The sequence below is a fragment of the Apis cerana genome, linkage group LG3, assembly GCF_029169275.1.
Source record: "Apis cerana isolate GH-2021 linkage group LG3, AcerK_1.0, whole genome shotgun sequence".
Classification (NCBI taxonomy): Eukaryota; Metazoa; Arthropoda; class Insecta; order Hymenoptera; family Apidae; genus Apis; species Apis cerana.
Window position 1 is genome coordinate 9,166,486 of NC_083854.1, and position 18,405 is coordinate 9,184,890.

General features: G+C 38.1%; 1 protein-coding gene across 36 annotated transcripts in view; it reads left to right on the forward strand.

Moving 5' to 3' along the window:
* The window catches only part of LOC107998112 (phosphatase and actin regulator 4), a 314,594-nt gene that overhangs the window by 61,197 nt on the left and 234,992 nt on the right, over nt 1–18,405 (forward strand). The gene's annotated exons all lie outside the window — the stretch shown is intronic.

Here is an 18,405-nt window from a genome sequence, read left to right on the forward strand (position 1 = left end):
TGGTGGAAGGGTGAAACGATTTAAACATCGATCAAGTGATTCATCGGAAGATTTAAATGAATTGGAAATATTCGTGAAAGAATGGTTGATAATCAGTCAGAGTTTCCAATCCCAAAGAATAATGCTTATCGCATAATTCTTATCAACTTTCTCCTCGTGAAATGATAATATTAAAAATTTATTCGTTGACACGTTTCCTTTATGGACACGATACAACAACAATGATGATCGAAAACGAGTTGTACAAGTAGTATTCAAAGATTCCACGGGTATAAGTATTTAAACGCAACGTTAAGAGGTGCTTGCATCGAAATGAAAAGAGCAAGAAACTTTCTTTCTCGAACTCTCGTGTATAATTTCCCCGGAGGAAAGATAAGAGCGGGCAAAACCGGGAGAAACTTAATTTTCCGGCCGAGCCGTGTATGAATGCGTAATGGGAACGTGTAATTACTCGCCTCACGATCGGGATCGAGAAAAATGCTCGCCATTATTTACCGTGATCTACCAATCTATTCTCCAATTCTAATTCTAGGACTAATTTTTTTTCTTCTTTCTTTCTCGTCCGCAATTGCCATCTAAAATTTGAAAATTATACCGACTCTGTATCGATCGAAAAAAAAATGGAAGAATTTAAAAATATGAATTTTTTACACTCGGTGCGCGAACACAAGGAATTTCACGGGAAGTATTCACTTTCGTTTCGTGCCACTTCCTGACACTCTGTACCGTAACAACCGAGGAGGGTGCATTGTTCTCGAGGTCTTCGTAACACTTTTGTCTGGGAAAACGCTTCGTCATTGGTTCGTGCCTGTTATTGGAGACTAATTAAACCGCTCGCGTAATACTAATGCGTGAAATAATGCTTAAATAATCGGGTTGGACCAGCAGTCTTTTTCATCATATAGAATTCGTGCGTGTTTAAACATTAATTCTCTCGATCTTCTTAAGCTTCTCGAAAGACGAAAAAAATCTGGCGCAATGCCCGTCGATTTTGGCCAATCTTGGTGGAGAATATGATAAATAGCTCTAATTAATCGATTTAAAGATTATTAATAAATATTATTAATAAATTATCACACGAGAGGATCTTGGTACTTTTCTCGATTGCCTTTTTTCCTAACGCTTTCCACCAAGTTGCCAATAATCATTAACAACCTCGTATTAATAACTGCAACATTTAAAGGTCACCGTTCATAATTCCCCGTTCACGTGGAAATACACTATCCCTTTGCCCAACCAACTCACCCAGCATCACACAACCAACTCCCCCCTCGTCGCATCGTAATCGTCCACCCTTCTTCCACTTTCTCCTCTTCCACCGCCTATTTCTTTTCTCCGCATTCGTGGGTGAAAGGTAAGCAGAGGATGGAAAGGCGCGAGAACCGGCTCATAGAAGATTCATCGTCTAATTTCGCGTGCTTGTGTCCCCGGAAAAGACGGCTTCCCCGTGGAAAAGCGTCGTCGCCTCCGCTCCCCTTCTCTCCCTATTCGAGATCCGCGATCGTGGGTCGCTTTTCGCCCACCTAGCCGAGGGCTTCGTTTAGTCTGGCCACGTTCAACGAACGAAAGAAGGCCTCGGGCCTCACAATCATGCGATGTAACTTTCTTTCGGGGGGTTTTTTTTTCTCGTCGAAAAGAAGAATTTCTCGATTCTTCGCTTCGTTGAAAGGTTGTCGACACGATCTTATTGGTGTTGCGCGATCTCGATGATTTTTCTGTCGGCTCGGTTCGAGAATTCGTTTGCGAAAGATTTTGGGAAGAATCGAGAGAAATAAACGAGTGAGAAAACTGGAGGATTTTTAGTTTGGGTCTATTTAAGAAATGCGATTTTTACGAACTCGTCGGATCGATGGAGATGGGCCGCAGGGAATTGGTTTCGACGATTCCTCTGCCTCGTTGAATATTTATTTGGGTGTGCGGGCCTTATTAGAGGATTTGTTGCCTCGTTCGACGTAGACGAGTCTCGTGAATCTTTCAGTGGATCGAGTCTGGCTCTCGAAGCTTCCGTGGAACGATTCAACTTGTGTATTTGCGCGTCTCTCGAAGGAGAAAGTTCATTCAGCACTTTGAGACGCGTTGAGGAGAGTTGTAAGTCGGTCATTGATCGTATTCGTATTTTAGCGATGCTCTATTTTCGAAGCATTATTGCATTTTCGCCTAGCAGTGAAATTCTATTTACCACGTAACACTACTTCCTTTCTTTCCCCGCGAACGAAATTTCTGTTACGTGCCAATGTATTTTCACCATGCTTTTCCACCGTCACCGCTCGTTTCTCCCTTTCTTCCGAGGAAAATCGAATTTGAATATTTACAGAACGCGCCCGAGAAAATTCCTAAGAGAATCTGCATTATTCACCGAATAAATATCGGACGAGACAAAATTATTACACCACGCCAATCTCTATCGAATAAAACAATACGCAGAATTCTTCTTGTTTCTCGGATGTTACAAATTCCCTCTAAAAGCGAGCAAAAACTATGTAGAAACGTAGAAACACAGTTTCCATCCACTCGACACCATACTCACTCTTCATTCATCGTTCGCAACTCGGCTGCTTCCAATCCCAATATTTCATTGAGAAGCCGGTGTCACACTCGATATCTCGAAATTTTTTCCAAGAATCGTCGACTCGACGAGGCAAGAATTCGGCGAGAAGCGGACGTAGAACCAGTTTCGCCCGGTTTAATATTAGAATTTTTCACAGGCGTTCGCTTCTCTGATTCACCGTTCCCAAAGGGGCAAAAAAGCGGAGCGATCTCTCGAGGGCTAATAATTTCATTCATACGGTTCGAGGGGGTGGCGGTTAAGCCCGCAACTCGCGCTAGGGCGTCTCCTCGAACGCTTCTCGAAAGTTTGCACACACCGTCGCCAGGGATCGATTAATCTTCGCGGCTTGAACAGATCGGCCGGCCACGTCTCGCTGGAGGAATGTCAAGGTCCTGCCTTCCTCTAGAGGCGAGCATAAATTCGTATACGATGTGAAACGATAAACACACGCGGTTGCTATCATGCGGCATCAATGGAGACACGTTCACGGCCGGATGAGATCATCAATTTTCAGATCGTATTTGAAACGCGAACGCTATTGTGGCGTGTATATGTTTGTCAATCTTTTTTTTTTTCTTTTTCGCCTCATCTTTCCGTTTGGTCAATTGTCGTGGCTGATTCACGTTATCACTATGATCGACTCATTGTTATCGTTCGATTTTTTACCAATCTCGTATTCCGAGATTCTACGCTTAGAGACTTCCTTTTTTTTTCTTACGGCGTGAATATAGCGTTCGAGATCCTATCTAATGAATATTTAGAATATTAGCTCTATGCGCGATATTGATCAGGATGTAGGTGTCGATGTTTGTTCTCAGTTTTCCGCTGAGATTAAGAATAATTAATTTACCCGAGCGGTTAAATAATAATTTAACCACGAAGCGAAATTAACTCCCATTCAAAAATAATCGCGAGTATAAATGAATATTTTACTTATCTTTTAAATGTTTGAACCACTCTATTTCTTCCTCTCCTCGCGATAATTCTCCATTTCCACGGAACAATCGATCGTCAACGAGGAGATTTTCAAAACGTTTCAACAATGGTCGCGGGCGTAGAAATTTATTTAGGATCGTATTTAGAAGTAAGGTGATGGCAACGCGAAGATATTTGCGGAGGCGTTTGGCGAGGGTGGAGTAATCTTTCTGGTTCTATTTCGAACGGTGTTCGATATCGGCCGTAATTTTCCATGCACCCTCTTCGTCATGCGACGACAAAGACACGGGGTGTCACACGGTGGCAACCTGTCTCCGGCAGGTGACTCCGTGTAACCGACTTTTCTGTTTCCAAGGGGGGACAAGAAGACTCCAATGAAAGGAATAATTTCACGGATCGAGTCCTCTTTGTCGTTTTTGTGTGTCTTGGTATCGGGAGAATAGTGTGTCTGGTTTTATTATTTCGAGGAAAACTGTTTTCTCGAACACTTTCGAAATAAAATATGTTCTAATGGAGAGGAGCAGGAAACATTTGCGAGTAATTTCTCCCTTCTCTGCAGATGTGGTGTTATTAATCGTGAATTGGAGATAATTAAAAGCACCACGTTCATGATATCATGTATTGAAATTAGTGTCTCAGGAAATTTATCATAAAATTTCATTTTTTCGATAATTTTGGATTCTTCAAAATTTAAATCAATATCTTAGTCAGTTTCTCTCAATCTTCTCCGAGTTACTTCGAAATTATTTCATGGAAAATTTCATTGGGAGGATTCATCTAGGAATTATTCTATATCGTCAAATAATTCAGGAATGGAATCATTCAATCAGTTAACCCGACAGAAGAGTTAATTGAAATTAAAACTTCTCTGAAAAATTTCCAAGTTTACTTTTTTTTTCTTTCCACAACGTTCAAACAACCAATCCCTTATCCCTTACTCACCTCTCCAAAACTCCTCCTCCTCTCCTTACATCCACCCTCCCCCTCCTCTCCATCAAATTATCACAAGCGAAAATTCCGCCACAGTGAATTTAATCGAGCATCCACGAGCGAACGATCAAAGTGATCGGGAGAGGAAAGTTGGGGGGGACGGCTCCTTTCCTCCGCCGACATTTGTTAACACGGTGGCACGAGCATGTCGGCCACCACCAACGCGCGGCTCCTTCCTTCCCATCCTCTTTCACGGATCCACGTTCGAGCGGGCGAGAGTTTCCGGGGCGGACGGGCCAGGTGAACGGTTGCCGCATCCCAGGGCAGGCAGCACGTCCACCAGCGAGGGGAGAGTTAATTTTAGTTGTGATACTCGCCGGTTATTGAACCGGGGCCGGGAAAAGGGGTGAGTCGGGCGCGAGCGCGTAATTCTGATCGATGCTATTGAATAGAGCAGCGGCGGCTCTGCGCCCCTCCGCAGCGAGGGGACGTTTATGACGATCTGGCGAAACCTGGATCACTCGTCCGTTTCTCTTCGCTGTGCCATGGTAGTATAGATGGGCGAAGAGGGTTGGCGGATGGACAAAGGGTCGCTCGATCGTAACCAAGGTTTTTGCGTGATTTCGATCGAAGTGGAGATGGGGGTTGTTAATTTGTTACTAGTAGTCACTGGCATCGGAGGATTTTGGGAAAGGAGAAACGATGCTGGCTTCTTTTCTCGAAAGTAGGACTTAGTTCAAGAGGGTTGAGAGCAATGGTAACTTTCTTATCGTTGAAAAAGTTCAATCGAGTCGAAGGGTTGGACGTTCTTGTTTCGAATAGGAAATTGTTAATTTCGTAATTTTTTTTGGTGTAGAATTATTATTGAAACGAGAGATTCAATTTCCGAGAGATAATGGATTTGGATTTTTGAAAATTTGTTTTGATAAAGCGATGCTGGCTTCTTTTCTCGAAAATATTGACTTAGTTCAAGAGGATTGAGAGCAATGGTAACTTTCTTATCGTTGAAAAAGTTCAATCGAGTCGAAGGGTTGGACGTTCTGGTTTTGAATAGGAAATTGTTAATTTCGTAACTTTGGGTAGAATTATTATTGAAACAGAAATTTGAAACGAAATTCCGAGAGATTTGGATTTTTGAAAATTTGTTAGGAATTTTCGCATTGGAATAATCGCGAAATTAACAAACCGCGGATGTACTGTTGAACGATTCTCTAGGAATGCATTTAAATAATTCATGAACTGTGCATGCATTACATTTGGATGAAGTTATGTCGGACGATTTAATTTATTTTGTTCGATTATCGGTGTATTCGATACTTTATTGCTTAATTAATGAATTGAGACGAACGTGGAAGAATGATCAAAATTCGAAACCGCAAATTCTTGCAAATTATCAATAATTATCTTGAAAAATCTTGGACGGCGAGCAAAGATCAAACTGAAATTATTACGCGGTAAGTAAAGATCCAAGGTTTGATCCATCCACGAAGAACGATCCTAAGCTTCCATTATTCAATTTAGCATTCGATTTTCGTTTCGTTGTTCGATGGATGGAACATAGAAGGGTTCTCGGTATCGGCGTGCACGCTCGTGCACAATAATTCCCCGGAGAAAAGGCTATCTCGACTAACTCTGTCTATTAATGCCTCGTTGATGATGTTAGTCATCCTTTGACGACGGCGCGTTCAAGCTTTTTCACGCTCGAAGAGGAGTCAGTCATCGTTTGCGTCATCCGTCTCGACAATCGGGGAACGTATCACGATTACGTGCAAGGTGTCTCGACCACGTTTCCAAGCAAATAAATTTCTAAAAACAGGTTCCGCTCGTTCCGCTTGCTCCGGTCGACTAACAATCCTCAAGTTTGACTACGATCGTCCCTCAGTCCACGGAGGATCTCTTTTGTCGTATAAATCGATTATTTATTTTTCTCATCCTGAAGATAAGGGAATAACATTCTCGTATCTTGTAATTTTCAATGTTGAGTGAATTTGTAATTGATTTATTTTTTTATCGAAGTATCTTATTGCAGAAATTGTACGTCTTCCCTCCAAATTATCTTTTTTAATCTTTTGCGATATATGTACTCGATATTATCGAAATAAAATATTGTACATGTTCTTTTTTTTCTTAATTCTTAAATTTTTTAATGTAAAGATAGAGACTTTAGCAGAGACTCGTTAAATATACATTGATAAGTTCCTTCGTTCGGAACGAACGCTTTTTTTCCAACTTTCGGAGCAAGAATGCACTTTTATTTATTTATTTATTTTTTCTTATCTTTTTCTCGTCGAAAATTTAAGATAGTAATTTTTCCAAATCCCCGTGAGAATATTAGAAATTGCGGTTTGAATCGTTGGAAAGTTATAACTCGATCGTGCTTAATAAAGAAAGAATTATTATTATGAAGGGAAGTTTCATGATTTAAAGTGGAAGAGAGTTTCTTTCGTAATTTAAAACGTGTTCGTTTTATCCTCCAAATACTTATAATGCTTCTCACTAGGGGGAAAAAAACAGATAAAGTAATTGGAATAAATTATCACGTCACGAAATCTTTTGTCTTTCCTTGTACTAAAAATAAAACCGTAGTCATCCATTCTGTGGAATTATTCTTCGATGTATTTTTTAACTTGGCATAAAATTAAAAATTAATCATTTCCTCCCAGAATTTTATTGCCAAAAAACTATTAAAATCAGAAATCGACACAAACACGATATTTATTAAATTTTTCTGAAGGTATCCTATAAATTTTTCAACAAACGCTTTTTAAATAAACGCAACGAATTTCGAAAGTCGAATTTTCACGTAATTATTCGAAGAAAAGTTGGTCCAGAATCTGGCTAAGTTATTCTGTCGGCAATTACAAGGGAATCGGCGTGAATTCTTCCGTGTGATCGTTCGTGGCGAGGATCCTCCCTCGAGAGATGGCGGATAGGAGCGTCCTAATTGTGCCGAGTTTCTTTTCCACCCTCTTCCACAGCTTTTCTCCTCGTTTCTTGCCGACTGCCAAGTCTTCCGTCGGCTTTACCTATCCGACCTCGTCCATTTATCGTCTTTATTCCTCGAGGTTGCCTCTAATTGCAGGATTAGGCTATCTTCGTTTTTTTATAAAAACTGGTTGATAAGCAGTAAGTCTTACTCGAATGAAATTTTTGTATAAACATTTCTGATTTCGCCAATTTTATTTTATTTTATTTTATTTTTTTTTTTAAGTTGTAAAGATATTTATATAAGTAGATATGATGAGATAATTTTTTAATAATCTTTCTTGAAACTTGTTGATTTTTATCAGTGTTGAAAACCAGGTCTTATCAACGTTCTAAAAAATTACAAATCGTGTTTTATGAATACGGTTTTTTATTTACAACAACAATCTTACGAATTCGAACATTGAAGATAAAATTATTTATATACAATGAACACTCGTTTTAATTTTAATCTGCTCTTTTTTTCGATGATGGAGCGCAGATGAGAAAATTTTCTGGAAAATTAAACTCCGGTCTCTTGGAAAGTGGTTCGACTAATCATCTTTTTGATTCATTTTTCTCTCGTAGTGTAATAAATTCCTCGTAAGTAAGTCAACACTGTACCACTTAAAACAATTGATTCCGACGACATCTCATATTTTTAAACTCGATGCAAATTAAAAAGAGAACGATAAACTCTAAAAATAGAAGGAAGCGTTTCCACTAAATTCTATAATAATTTATTCATCTCCCACTTAGAATTCATATCCAGATCTCATTCGAAATCAAATCAATCAACTAAGGATCTCTCTTTTAATCTCCATCATTTATTCACGCGAAGGCGATTACAAAACCTACTAATGAAAGATAAATGAAAGAGAAATTGCAACATTTTAATTTACATCTCTTTTTCTCTCTCTCTCTCTCTCCTTTCTCTCTCGTTGAAGACACGAAAAATTGAGATTTCCAGGAAAAAACAAAAAGTAGAAAGAAAAACAGAAATTTCTCGGTTCCTCGCAGTTCCATTCGGTAATGTATTGCTTTTATGTTGATATCTCGCATTGTTTCCACGACGAGATTCCACAGAATTTTCTCTCGGTGCTCGACTTTCGCCGGTCGTTCTACTTGGCGGACACGGTCGCCGTACAACGCGACAATTATGTGATTATGTTACTCAACCACGTAACGCATATCGAGAAAGTCGAGACGCAACGAGGCTCGCTTAATTAACATACAGATACACTTCTTACTCGCCTCCCTGCGAGACCGGTTACGAAATGGAATATCTTCCACCTTTGGATAATTTGCGGCGAAACAAGATTCTCGAGCTCCAGTTCTTCATTATCGAATCTATTACGTATCGTTGGAAAAAGGATTTTCTTCTTTTTTTTTTTCATCATTTTTATTAAACGTTAATTTTCGAAACGTCTTTTACCCCCTTCCGGATTTGTCTCGACTCTGTCTGTTCTGAAACATTCTAAGAGAAGAGAAGGTATTAGAAAATTTTTTTAATATTCGTCCGTTTTTTTCTTACTTTTATTTTATTTTTACGAAGTACGAGGATCGGTGGTGAAAAGTAACGCGCATTTGCATATGAAATGAAAGAACGTAGAGAGCGTGGTGTATCGTTAAATTGCAACCAGTTTTGTATTCGTCTAATTCAATGCCGCGTAATTTCCAGTTTCTTTCACAGTTCAGGAAAGGTGAGATGATTTTATTATGGCCGATAAAGTGAAAAAGGATAATGAAATTTTGAATGGCCGATTGTGAGATCATTCCGATAACTCGTTGCAAGAAATTATCCTATCTTTGAAAAAAACGTTGAAAAATAATGATACGATTTTCAGCCAATCCTCGTTATTACTTAAAGAAAAAAAAAAAAAAAATCCAGTATCGTTGTTACTTTCCTTAAAAAACGCGTGTACAAACTTCCTCGAACTATAACTGTCAATATTTTCAACAATGAGAATCTTTCTTAGAAACGAAAGTTCGATTCGATTTAATTTTCAAAAAAAAAAAAAGAAAAATGGGACGACATTCGATAAAATTCCAGAAAATTTGCGCGGGAAACGTTCGAGCGGAGGAGCAACGAGGAACGATACTCACCGAGGGGTGAGGCAGCAAATCAACCGCCTCGGATTGTCTCTCTCTCTCTCCCTTCCCCCGGAAATTCAATATTCCGCCATTCGATATCTCTCGATCCGGTCGAGCGTCACGGGATTCCTATCGTACTTGCGAAATGAAGTTTAGAATTCCTTCGATATCGTAAATAGGATACCAATGTCTCGTAGGGAACTTATTTCGGATGTTAAGGAGGGGATGGTACCCTTTGAAAGGGGTAAGAATTTTGCGAAAGTATAAAAGCAAAAGCGTATCCTCGATTATACAGCGAACGGAATGGGATGTTTTAGGTAGGTCGTTAAAGTTCTCCCTTTAATTTGTTTCGATAAGATTGGTTTTTTACGAGGAAGGTTTTTCTTAATTTAATTTATTGGTTCTGCTTTTTTTTTTTTCTCGTTTGTTTCTTGTTTCGTGGATCAAGTTCGGGATGAATCGAAGTAAAAATTTTACAAACATTCAATTAAAGTGTTCATATAAAAACTTTGAATCTATTTAATCAAGGATATAAATTGAAACGAACTTAAAATATATTCATTTTTATTATTAACGATCGGGATATTTGTTTATTAATCAGAATTTTATGTTGACTATATATATATATATATATGTATATATATAAATACTCATCTGACGTTGAAATTAATCTTGTTGATTGAAATTTTTGTATTTCTTAATTCGTTCCAATTATATATTTTTATTTTGTTCCTTGTGTTTGCGAAATAAATTGAGGTTGCATGCGGTCAGCTAGATCGTTGGCCAACCGCCTTAAGTAGTTAAGTTATCCAAGACGGCCATGAATTCTTTCTGCCCCGAGCTTAATATCTGAAATAGCTGTCGCCTACAGCTCGGCCAATCTTGATAAATAGAATGACGGCTGGAAAGAAAATTCAAAGTAAAGAGTAAAACGGCATTAGGATAATTTTATTCCTTCGATGTCGAGGAAAGAGAGAAAAGAAAAGAAAAGAAATCTGATTTAATTTCAATTCAAATATAACATTTCGAATATCGTTATTATTTTTACACGAGCTGCAGAGTCGAGACACAGCTCGATTCAGGCAGCAATGAAAAAAGAACTCGCGAACATCGGAAACAGATAAACGAAATCTCTGTTATGTGAAATGTAGATTAGATTAACATTGTCAATAACATTGAGTCAACTTTGGAGGGAAAATATTTTTATAACGAGCAAAAGAATGGACTTGTAAAATCGTAGTGTCAAATTTTTTTTCTTTTAAATTTCAGAAGAAAACTATAACGAACGAATTTACTTATACATTCTTCCATATACTAACTTTTAAAAATTTTATTCTTTCGAATTATTCCTTGAACGAAAGTCAAACAAAACGGAATAAAGATTGAATAAAGAGCAGTGTAATGAATAGCCAGCTCGATGATTGAATAAGAACGAATGGTTTGGAAAGGAAGACACTGGTTGAAGTGTTACACCATGCCGAGGAACGCAAGGTCCGCCCACGCAGCTATTAACGCTAATAAAGCTTCTCTAATTACCGGTTAACATATTTTTCGAGAGTTCAACGCGCTGAAATTTCTCTCTTTTCATTCATTTTTCTTTTTATTCTCTCTTCACCTTTCTTCCCTCTTCTTCGTACGCACTATGTAATCTTTATAATCGCAAGATTCTTTTCTTCCGTTTCGACCAATGGAATTTTATAAACTCTTTTGCAAAGAGATTTACGCGTCGTTATCGAGGAAGATTTGTAGAACTGATAATGCTGATATCTAATCTGCGAATAATCATCGAATATACGCTGGTCGTTAATTCGTATTTGTTTTGGAATCTCTAGAATGTTTGTTTTAATAAAAGTACAGATGTTTTCTATTATGATATTTGTAATCGTTTGGTCGAATAACTGAAATATTATTCTGTTGATCAAAGTTTGTAATTTGCTTTCGTGTTTTTTTTTTTAATAATATCAATTCGTTCTAGAATCATTATAGATAGAATTGTAAATCATTTCATCGCTTTACGCTCGATCTGTTATCGTATCGTTCGCCTCGAACGATTAATTAATTTCAAACGATTAAACTAATTTTAACACGTCGATGATCGTGAAAATATTCCCAGAAAATTTTCCATTGATGAAACGTGTCTCATCTTCGATCCTTAACTCATCATCAAGTAGACTTGTTTATCCAATTTACTGAAAAATTTAAATATACAAATCCGTATAAAAATGATACATAATGTTCAAAATATTTGAAGAATAATTTAAATCCATTTTTCTAATCGTACTCGTAGAAATTTTATTTCTAGCAGTCTCGCTCATCGGTCAACTTTTCCCTTCGACTTCCCTTTTTCTCATCGAAACATTCCATTAATTAAAAAAGAAACGAGCCATCTTCGACGCCGATCCTCGACCCGTCGAGAACAAGCCGGAGAAATCTTCATATCGCGGAAATACGAGTTCGAGCGTGTCGCGAATTTTCTCCGGAGAGGAAAACTATTTGCATGCGATCCGCGAGTCGGCTCGCTCCTCAAAGATTAGTAGCCCACCCCGCCGGGGATTCCTGTCCGCTTCCTCTTCCGGAATTTCAAGCCGAGTCATAAATAACGCGAAGAATCACGGAGCAGAAGCACAGTGCGAGAAAGTGCGAACGGGCCGCATAAATATTTGCTCAACAGCCCTCCTCGAAGAAGAGACTTCTCTCTTCTTCGTAATTTGGAAAGGAATGGCTGGTGACGGTCCGCTGGACTGCATCGTTCGCTAATTCGTCGTTAAGGCACGCTCTGTGAATAACGTCTTAGCTGATTACTCGTTGTGTACGGGCGAGTGGCTGTGAAATAGGAGTGTGCTTGGCGGGTTGCTCGACGCCAGGCGTCCTAGAGGGCGTTGTTGATTTTTGTCAGTTAATTCTCTTTTAGTATTCTTCTTTTTTTTTTGTTATTTTAAACTCTTATAGTAAAGTTACTACAGTGATGGACAAGCTTTACGAAGTTTTTCTCGTGATAGAAGTCTATCTTGTGATAGAAATAGAATACAAAAGTTGCGATGAATTAGGATTGAGTTATATATTTGGAATCTGTTATATCACTTTCAATTTTCTTTTAGTCTACGTCTTTTAATCTACTTAATAAATTCTAAATTAAATTCGATGAGTCAATATATCTAAGATTTGTAATTTATATTTTAATCTTAAAAGCAATGTTTTCTGTGCGCCGATAGAAAAGATGTTAAATATAAAGCGACGCATTGCGCGGTTGAATAAACTTGAATATCAGATATGAATGAACTTTTCAAATACCTACGAACGAACCTCTACACCCCACGGACACGAATAATGGGCGTTTAGGATTGTACGAGGGAAAAATATCGAGTAGCCTTTCGAATGAGAACGAGTGAGATCTACGCTTGAATAGGTTTCGAGCGTAGAATCAAAGCTTTTAACGCGAGATGTATGACAGATTTAAAAGTAGAATCGAGTGCTGTTTCATTCCCAATTTATCTGCATTAAAGTAGAATTGATATCGGAAAGTAGAAGATCATTCGTTAGAAATTTATCATAAATTTTCATAATACTTCGATAAAGAATTAAAGTTGCATTATTATTAGAATATCTTTCGTACGAGTTTCCAACATAAAGGTCTTAGACCTTCCAATGGATCGATCGTGAGATTTTTCTCGTCAACTGCAGCATTTGGGTGAGACATTCCCTCTCTCGATTCCCATAGAAAATTCTATCGATATACTTTTCTTCTTTCGATACGTACGTGCTAGGCTTTTGCAGCGCAATAGAAAAATGCAGTTTTCGGTATCCGATTTGGTCTGATTTTGCGACAAATTGCTTCGAAGAAGAATATATAGATTAAATAATTAATACTTTTTTCAATTTTTTAGTTATTTTTCCTGAAAATTCTGCAATCTTTTCAAATTTCAAGGAATCGGAGATAAAAATGCATAAATTAATCTCGATGGCTTCCGTTTCATGCATAATATTCTCCCAGACAAATTTATCGATCCGTCATTATCCGAATGCACAAATATTTAGATATTCCGTCAAAGCGAATAATCTACCATTACACTTGGAACCGTTTGTATTGATTTTATCTCAATATTCCAATCGGTTTCATCCCCCATTCTGAAATTTTAATTCCGATCGAAATTGTTGTGTGCGGTCATACGCGAAGTTTCGAGACACAATGGCGAATCGTTTCGATCGGCCAAGTTTCTGCTATTCCATTCTACAAATCGTCGTTGCGTTAATTTTGCTCGCTGGATGATAATCGATATTTGCAATTCGATAAAATTCCTTACGACTTCGTTTCTGATTCAAATCATAAAGAGATTGGTACAATAAAGCCGCTTTATTGTCATCCAAAGCATTCAATTGCCATTCAATATCCTTAACTGGCAATAATTTTATTTACGACTCGAGTTGAATCGAATTCATGGAATTTCAAATCACTTTCGCAAAATATTATAATACCGACTAATTTGAAAATGATCTATGGAATCGTTAATCTCCATTCTGTATCGCGTAATGACGGTTACTCTCCACAGAATAATGGAGATAAGCATTCTTAGAGTCGGTGTCATCGATGTCGCGCCAATGTCATCGCCCACGTTACTCGCGTGGCCTCCAGTTTCCACGAACTTTCGAAATCGTAGCCATTTTACTGTTGTTCCTTGCCGCTCGTTGCAAAAAATAACGGATCCACGATGTTATTCGGTCGGCCGTGACGCCGTTATCTCGCTTCGTCCGCGTAACTGTTCGCATTTTTTGCCATTTTTCTTCTCGTCCGAGGGAAAAATCGCAATAAAAAGATTAACTGAAACGATGCCCAGCCCTGATAAGTCGTATCCATCCGTACGTACTTTCGTTCTTTTTCTTCGTCCGGTCGACGCAAGGCAGAATTTGTTTCTTGCTATCGATTCACTTGTCCACGTTTCTTTTTCGATTCGAATTGAATCGATCAGCTGGTTAGAGACTGTTTTGTCTGTAATGCGATTTAACGAGTGGAAGATTACTTGCGTTCTTCAAAGTTTTAAAGGTTTTTTTTTTTTTTCGTTTTAAATATATTCGTGATTTTATTATCGTGAAAGTTTCGACAAACTAATTGAAACGACAAGACTCTTAGAGCCGTTAAAGGATCGTTTCACTTTTACGTTGTTTGTGATAAGAACGTTACGAACTTTCTACCATTCCGAGAAAAATCATCTTAGAAACTCGATATTTGAAGCTTGATTCACACTGAGAGTTATGGATCCTCGTTCATTCATTATATCCTTGGAAATATTGTTCCAAAGAATTTATATATTTTAGCGAGTCTCTGAAAACTCCTACGATATTTCTTTTTCTATATAGTCCAACTAAACTCGCTCCTCAACACGACTCCGACTTCCGTTAACTCTCGACAACTCAGTTTTCCCTCGTACGCTGCGAGAATTCATATTTGGATCGCGATAACTGTTCTCAAAGGAAGATCTATGCGAAAGAAGCCCAAGAAGGAAAAGATTATTCGTGTAGTCTCGAAACGTGATTTTTTCCCGTTGCACTAAAAAAAAAGAACATTTTTAAAAGGAAAATATTACTCACGAAATCTTCGATTTCTTCGAAAGAAAAACAAACCGTGTTCTTATTCTCAATTTAAAATATATATCACATACTTAAAGAAAAAAATCAAATTTCGACCAAATCTGCCTTTCGTATTCGATAATTTCGATAAATTAGAGAAAGACAGATAGAGAGAGAGAGAGAGAAAGTACAATGGACTGTGCGTACAATAGGTATGACTCAGTGCACGCGAAAAGAATCAGTGCCCAACTCTTTGAAGAAAAGATTACGGCAACCTTTCCCTCGGTGTTTACGCGTCGATCCCGTGGAACAGGCATTGTTGCACCGTTGCAATTTCTCATACGACCCCGTATACACGCGATTCGGGCCCCTTGGATCGTTTCTCTCGTAGCCGGAAGACAAGTACCACGCTGCATTCCACAGCATTGTTTCTCGAACGAGTCACGGGGTAATTTAGAACGGTCGTCGGCGTTGCCGCCGCTGTTCCTCTTCCTGTTCACCACCACGGTTCCTTCTTCTTCTTCTTCTTCTTCTTCCTTCTTCTCGGTAATAGACGTTCCACCCTTTTCAGATCCATTGTACCACGGCTTTAATAACGGTCAATTTATCCGTTAGCTTCTTCTGCCACCTTTAGGACTCACGTCCTAAAACGATTCTTTCTACGTCCAGGATCTTTCTAGGATTTTTTGTGATTTTTTTTTTTTACGGTTTTCCGGATCCCTCTGCGATCATTCTTCGGATTCCTCGACAGATCTTCTTTTGGAATTCTCTTCTAATTCTTTGAGATCAGTTTTCGAGATTTTTCTACGATTGGATTTGTGCATTGGATTCGCGATCATTTTGCTTTTTTTTTGCAATTTTTGGAATTTCGTGGAATTCTCTCTGATTATTATTATTTTTTTTAGATTTCTTGTGACTTTTTTGAGCGTTTTGGAATTTTCATGATTATTCTCTCTCTCTCTCTCTGTTATTTTTCGTCGATGAAGAAGTTTTTGAAAAGTTGGAAAGTTTGTGATTGTTGTAGAGAAATTGTTGAAAAGTGGGTTAGCGGAGTTGAGAAACGAATTGGCGAGGATCGAGGGTGGTGTGTAGGAAGGTTTTGATGGAAATTATATAGGATGGACAGTTTCGTAAGTACGTGTATAATATATCATTAGTTTCGTTATACACGGATGCCTTAATCGGTATTTGTGTTTTATCCGCATATTGTGATTCGAAGTGACTCAGAGATTTATGCAAATAGTCTCGTGAGAGTTGCATGATCCTGGTTTTTACGTAAGTGGGAATAACTGGACGGTAATTAGAATCTGTAAAATGAGTCATGTATAAAAATCAGATTTATTTAAAATTCTATCCGAGAAATTATGTACTCAGCGATATCTTGTATCTTATTTCTCTTATTACAAGATTCTTTCAGTTTCCTTCAATCCACACGTAAATATTTCAAAATTATCCAGAATTCTCTCTTTGATTTAATTTCAGCATACAAATAGAAATATCTGAAAATTACATACTTTCTCTAAAATTCTCCAAATTCCCTCTTCGAAAAAGAAAAATATTTATACACGATCGTATAAAAATAAAATTCCCCACTTTCAAAGTACATTTAACCGACACTCTGGATCCACTGAACATGCAGCTTAACAATTCCAATTCCAGATGACGCTTCTCGAGTAAATTCTCGCGTTTTCACGCTAACGAACCGATTTGAAACCGTTCAATTTTTATTCTCCGAAAAATATTCATGTTTTTTACAATTATCCAGAATTCCACTTCGCGAAAAGAGCGACGACAAGGCTCTCTCTTGATGCACGAGGGGCGGAAATTCGATCGTGGAGAGATGACGCGTCTCGGTTTCATATATGGAAGCTTTGCGTTTCCAGTTAAAGGCTACCTAAACTAATTTACCGAGGACACGAGATCGTGTTCAGGGACACACGGGGGTCGTGATCACGGCGTGAAGAAAAGAACACCGAAAGGAAGATCGATGAGCGGCCGGTACCGACCCGGGCCTCTTCTACCTGTCCACGATTACATAACAACAACGAGGAATGTGTATTCCGCATTCCATCAACTGCACGCCTCGCGATTCTGCATTATATTCCAAGGCGACGAAGCGAACGATCTCCGTGGAATCTCTGCGTGGAGATTGGATATTGGATATATCCAATAGGATTTCGATCGATCGTTTCTTTAAATATCGGATGATGGATGGCGATTATTTGTTTCTTCTTTTTCTTTCCAGTGTGTGTGTATGGAAACGAAGGATTTTTTCGTTTTGGAATTGTCGTCGAGAGACCTGAGATTTTTTTTCTTTCGAGGATCTTCTGTAAAAAATTTACAGTAAATCTTTTCTGTTCTTTTGTTTGTATGGGAAATGAATTTTTTTCTTTTTTTCTTTTTGTGCAGTGAAAAGCGTCGGTGAAAAGAGTTGCATCGAGATTTATGGAATTTTTCTTTCTTGTTTTTGAATAGTGGTATTATATAATATCCCTTGCTCTTTGTCTTCTGAAAGAGAAATATTATTACTTTTTTTTTCGTTGGATAATCGATATGGTTGATTATATTTATAAAGTTTTCGAAAAATGATGATGAGAATGATGAATAATCTTTCCTTTACTTTTTGATCCGATATTATTGGAAAGAGAGGTTTATTTTTAAACAGAGACACGAAAAATGATTCGATTTCTTTTCAATTTGATCGACAAGTTGCATCGATCTCGCTTGTCGCGAATTATCTGATTTCATTCTGCCGAATCATTCAGATAAAATTCTATTTTTAAAATTCTATTTTACCGTCTCGTTTTGGTATCGGGCCTTTCTCCACACACCGGTATGAATCACTTGCTCGAAGCAGCTGTGCAATTTTCTTTCAAGAATCTCAACAGGCCAACTGGTAGAAAGTTGCGTTTCATGAGCGTATGTCTCACGAGTTTAATATATTTATTTATTCATACATATCCAACTCATATAGATGACAAATCTTAATAATTGTGAACGTGACAGTCGATTCTCGTAACGATATTTTGCCCCGCGAAAATTTAAAAAAAGTTCACCATACGAAATTTTGTGCCACAGTCTAAAAATAGTTATAAAAATTCTCGAAACGTTTCTTTCAATTATCTTCTGCAAAAGGATAAAATTTGACTTATTACACAATTGTTTCATCAGGTAGTTAAAAAAATCAAACGTTCGTTTGATCATGTTATCGGTTCGATAAATTTGACAATTTTGGTTTCATCATCGGATGATGGTGGTCGGACACGTACACGCTCGAAACGAAGGAGCCTTGGGAAGGTCTGGGCAAACCTTGACCGCGCCATGTTGCGACAGGGTCGTTGGTACCGCGAGTGTTTACCCTGTCAGCCGGC